Genomic DNA, 6,000 nt, shown 5'->3' with positions numbered 1-6,000 from the left:
CCTGAAACTTTCTAAGTAGAACAAAGTTTCATGAATAACTTCACTTTTATTTCTGTCATTTTAAAATATTGTATGAGTCTGGGAGTCCCAGACTTTGCGGGTAACAGAGAAAGTCTGGAGGAAGCAAGATTTTTTTGGTTGACAAGGAACAAGTTAGAGATCAGTTAGGTAAACTGGATATCCACAAGTCCATGGGGCCTGATGGGATGCATGCACGAGTGCTGAGGGAGCTGATGGAAGTCATTGCTGGGCCGCTCTCCATCATCTTTGAAATGTCCTGGAGAACAGGTGAGGTGCCTGAGGACTGGAGGAAAGCCAATGTCACTCCAGTCTTCAGAAAGGGCAACAAGGATGACCTGGGAAACTACAGGCCAGTCAGCCTCACCTCCATCCCTGGAAAGATGATGGAACAGCTTGTTCTGAGTGTCATCTCAAAGCATCTGGAAGAAAAGAGGGTTATCAGAAGTAGTTAACACAGATTCACCAAGGGGAAGTCATGTCTGACTAACATGATAGCCTTCTATGATGGCGTGACTGGATGGGTGGATGAGGGGAGGGCAGTGGATGTTGTCTACCCTGACTTCGGCAAGGCTTTTGACGCTGTCTCCCACATCATCCTCATAGGCAAGCTTAGGAAGAGGGGTTTAGATGAATGGACAGTGGGGTGGATTGAACAGTGGCTGGCAGATAGAGCTCAGAGGGGTGTGGTTAGTGGTGCAGAGTCTAGTTACAGAATCAGAATCACAGAATAGTCAGGGTTGGAAGGGACCTCTGGAGATCATCTAGTCCAACCCCCCTGCCAGAGCAGGGTCACCTACAACAGGTTGCACAGGACAGCGTCCAGGCGGGTTTTGAATGTCTCCAGAGTGGGAGACTCCACAACCTCTCTGGGCAGCCTGTTCCAGTGCTCCACTACCCTCAAAGTGAAGAAGTTCCTCCTCATGTTAAGATGGAACTTCTGTGCAACATGCTGTAGGTGACCCTGCTCGGGCAGGGGGGTTGGACTAGATGATCTCCAGAGGTCCTTTCCAACCCTGACCATTCTGTGATTCTGTATGCATTTTTGTGAATATGGAAGAATGCATACAACTTAATTATTTATTTTCTTTCTTTATTTCTACCTTCCTGTATTTTAACCTAATTGTGGGACAGGTGAAATGGCAGTCTGAAAATTAGGGGACTAGTTCCACCTTTTTATGCCTCCATTTCCTCACTCTGAAGATGTACTAGACCAGACCAACAGTGGCTAAAAATGACATTAAATTTGGAATCTCTCCTAGATGTACCCTGAGGTAAATCTTTTCATTAGAAAACATGATACTTCATTGTTTTAGGTAGAATTAATACTTTTTTTTCCAGAAATCTTTCTTCTGCAGTGTTTATTTTACTCTTTTTATATTTTTGTGTTTATATATTTCTTTTCTAAGTTTTGGAAGAGGAACTAATTATTTTATTGCTACAGAAAACAAACTGCAACAACCTTTATGCAACAATCATGTTTGGTTTTGATGTGGCTTTTTTCAGCTTTTGTCATTTTTTCCATTGTCATTGAGTTTTCACAGTAGGAGGGGGGACTATAGAGTAAGCTATAATTATGAATCCTATGGAAAGGCAGGGGTAAAGGATAAACACAGTATCCTGTCAGGAAATACTTCTTTGTAGCCAAAAAAAAAAAAAAGTTCTCCTGGATCAATATTTGACAAAGAGAATTTGTTGTGCATTTCTTTGAAATCTGTTTCTAGCAGCAGTAGCACAGTTCACTTGTTCCTGCACTGTGCTGTATCTTGTCATTTTACATGGTGATCGTGCATCAATTTCTATTCAGTTTTTTATGCATGGGAATTAAGTCACACTGTCAGCACTTAAATTTGCAGTGGATGGCATAAGTAATTTCTTCCCCACTCCAAGCTTTTTCCCCTATTCTTTCTCAAGACAGGAAGCTTGTGCCCTGTGATACAGGAACCTTGTACAATCAACGAGGTGTGGGTGAGAAAGCGGCTGGGTCAGTAGAAGAGCAGAGCAAGCGATAAGATGTATGCAAAGATCAGTCTAACTGCAACCTGAGAATCTCTGTTGTAGATGAGAATTGACCCTATTTTCTTTGGCTCTGTCAGCATAAAAAAACCAACCTCTTGTCTGCATGCTCTTGCAGTCTAAGAAAACTGAGTCAATATTCTGTCAACACAGAGAGACCAAAATGAACCTTCTGCCTGAAAGCTACAGAAATTCCGATGCAGAAGTGGCTTCGTGCTGAACCTCTGCAAGGCTGGTCCTTAATGGGAATATGTGGGCCAGAGAAAATAGTTTTCACTCCACTGCTTTGGCTTCTGTGTGAATAGTATCTCAACTGTAAGAAAACAGTTGTGTTTACACCTCTATTAATCACCTGAGCAAGTATTTAATGAAATATATTAATTGGAGTATTAACTGAGATTTTAATGATATTTCCCATTGGGGGTGTTAGCCCCAGAAGACAGTAATATTTTTAATGTTCTCATTCTAATGTTTCTTAAGGCTACTGACTGGATGCATAATGGAAATATGTTAACAGCAAGCAGGATTCCCATAGTAAATCTGAGGTGTCCATAATCCTTTAGAGGTTCTCAGTGCAGGCGGGAACGTCTTGAGTTCACATGAAGCAAAGTAGACATGCTCTGAAGAAAACCAAATAATGAAGACAATTCTGAGAATGTGTTCTTGAGTGAATTTCATTCTGTTTGTAATATGTGTAAACATGAAGGGATAAAAGGGACTGCCTGAATGTGAACTATTGTTAGGAAAAGCAAAACTCACTGCAGAATAGGAAAAAACAACTAAAGAACTAAAACAAACTAAGAAACAAAGGGTACGCAGGTGCAGAACTTGGAAAAAGGAAAAAAAAAGTTTATTTGAAAGTTTTACAATTTAAAACCAGAGATTTAAAAGTAAACCTCTGTTTCCTTATTGTTCTGAAGAACCAGAATATAATTTACAGTGATTTACTCCCCTTGTCTTTGATGCTTCGAGCTGTCAAGTTGTAGTGATTAATTTTGCTGATAAGAGGGTAATTTTCCTCTAATTTTGAGTTGTCTTCTTTTTCTTTGCTTACCTCTTATATGGGTCTCTACTTCTTCCTTATCTAGGTGGTTCAATAAGGATTTAGGAACTTTTTATACTGTAGGCTTTAGCCTTAAAAAATGGATACCGTGATGAATATTTCCATTGTTATTAGTAAAACAAGCAACATTTAGAAAACCTAAACAAAATCCAAGACACAGGGGATATAGTATATATAGTATATAGTAAGAAAGTGCTTCTGCCACAAAGAATATGTATTCTAAAGGGACCCAATAATAAGAGAAATGTTATTATCTCATTTAAGAATGTGGGATGAAGAACAGAGCAATGAAGTGACTTGCCTAATGGTTTAGGTCTGAGCTAGGAATAGAATCCAGACTGCCTGCCTCCCCAGGCAGGGCATTAAAACAGATTGCCCTTCTCTCCTCTTGAGCAATAAGTAAGGGCTACCTGTTTAACTACCTGGACTTGATGACATATACACTGTATGATTTGCTTAATGAATTGGTTTTTTACCATAACGGAGGTCTTTTTTTAAAGAATGAATGTTGTAACTCATTAATGTTAAAATATTTATGGGCTTAATGTGTCACTGCTGGAATGATACTTCCTTATCAAAGTGACCGCATCATGTCAGAAGACACTAGTATTTATTTTTCAGGGAATAAGTACCAGAAAATGCTGCACAGAATGTTCTTTCCTATGAAGCCCTTGTTAACATTTACCCCTGAAACTCCTGGTGTAAGTCTGAAGGAGTGAAAATAAATTTCACCTCTACTATGGTTTAGAATACAGATGCAAAACTCCATTTTTTGGAGTTAGTATTGTCTAGTGTGTACTGCAGAGAACTCATCTTTTAAAACCAGCCATGGTGATATAATGATATATGTCCTAAGGAAATGTTCTTACAATTTACCTTGATAAAATAAATTCTTCAATGCTGAATATGAATTGGAATTGGAATTGGAATTGGAATTAGAATTAGAATTAGAAATCAAGCCCTGCTGGAGGCTGAATTGGGTAGCGTTTAGCCTGAGAGGTACAAAACTTGGAAAAACCTGCCTGGCATGCTGTCATTTTCAATTGACCTTAAGGAAGGTACATCCAAGGCAGAAAAAAAAATTACGTAAAATTAAATATTAAAATAAACAATGTTTAGAAAACACTGGAACTCCCAGAAAAGAATAAATTTGTTACCTAATTCTATAGAAAGGGAATAGAAAAGTGAGCTGTAAGATATGTAGACATGGGGGTTTCTTTACCTTCTTTTACCTAGTACAATAACTATGATAACAGTTGGAGTTTGCACACTACATATTCTCAGACATGTCCTTAAGCTGTCTTTAATGAATGCCATTCTCATTAATTTAAATGCAACTTGCATGCAGACAGCAATAATTGAATAAGTTCTTCATTTAAAAGCAGTTTATGTGGTTATTCCACACGAAGTAGCAGGGCTATACATTGTTAAAATCAGGACAGAGATATGAATTTTCAGAGACAGATTTAAGAGCAATTACTGCTAATCTCCAGTAGTTAGTCATTGCTTTAATTCTGAGAGGGTCTTTGGGGTGGGAGGGAAAATCCTCACTGTTCTTCAAAGAAGGAAAATCAGCCTGGTTTTGAAGGACTATAAATTTATTTTCCTAAGTCGAACTGGCTTCCAGCAGAGACTCCATCTCATGGTAATTAAACCTTTTGGAGCAGGACCTCTCCTTTTGTTTTGTGCCTGCACAGCACTAAACATAACAAAGTCCTGGAGTGCTGTAGCAATAAAAATGTGGGATAATAGTAATCACAGAATCACACAGAATCACAGAATTTTCAGAGTTAGAAGGGACCTCTAGAGATCACCTAGTCCAACTCCCCTGCTAAAGCAGGATTGCCCAGAGCACATTACTCAGGACTGCATCCAGGCGGGTCTTGAAAATCTCCAGAGAAGGGGACTCCACAACCTCCCTGGGCAGCCTGTGCCAGTGCTCTGTCACCCTCACCGTAAAGTTTTTCTGTGTCCTATGTTCTAACTTGTGCCCATTGCCCCTCGTCCTGTCACTGGGAACCATTGAAAAGAGCCTGGCTCCATCCTCCTTCAACCCACCCTTTAGATACTTGTATGCCATAATAAGGTCTCCCCTCAGCCTTCTCTTCTCCAGGCTAAAGAGTCCCAGCTCTTTCAACCGTTCCTCATAAGGCAGATGCTCCAATCCCTTAATCATCTTAGTTGCCCTTCGCTGGACTCGCTCCAGCAGTTCCCTGTTTCTCTTGAACTGGGGAGCCCAAAACTGGACACAGTATTCCAGTTGTGGCCTCACCAGTGCAGAGTAGAGGGAGAGAATTATCTCCTTCGACCTACTGGCCATGATTATTTGTCCAGCACAAATAATTCAGTGTTTAATACTGTATTGGAACTGCATTCTTAACTGCTTAGTTCTTCATGTCTTTAAGAAAAAAATCCCAAATCAATACAAATAACGTTGAACAAGTTAGGTATTAGCTTAATGTCTAAAAGTACCAAGACTATGGGTAGTAAACTGATTTTTCAACATACTAGGATATGCAAGGAAGCTCATATCCCTGCCATCTATACCTAAATCTGTTTGGGAATGTTCTGTTTTGTTTTGTTTTGTTTTGTTTTTTTTTTCTAGGAATCTGGTTCATCAACTGTTTTCAGCCAAGCACCACTGGCTGAACATTGTAGGCACATATGCAGGTAGGTACAACTTTGAGCATTATAAATGTATTTTAAATATGACTACAAAGGTTTTACTTACACCATGATGATAATAAGGAGGAGAGAGATTTTTGGGTGCTATTTAATGTTACTGCAATGAAACTCAAAGCATACTTTTGTTCATCCCTCCTGATGTTGGTTGGCATTGAGAGAGGAGGGGTCATCCTGCAACAGCACAAGTTTCACTCAGTGTTTAATTGGATACTTTGTTG

The sequence above is a fragment of the Vanellus vanellus genome (assembly GCF_965231255.1).
Source record: "Vanellus vanellus genome assembly, chromosome: 5".
In the NCBI taxonomy this organism is placed as follows: domain Eukaryota; kingdom Metazoa; phylum Chordata; class Aves; order Charadriiformes; family Charadriidae; genus Vanellus; species Vanellus vanellus.
This window is presented reverse-complemented; position numbering follows the sequence as displayed.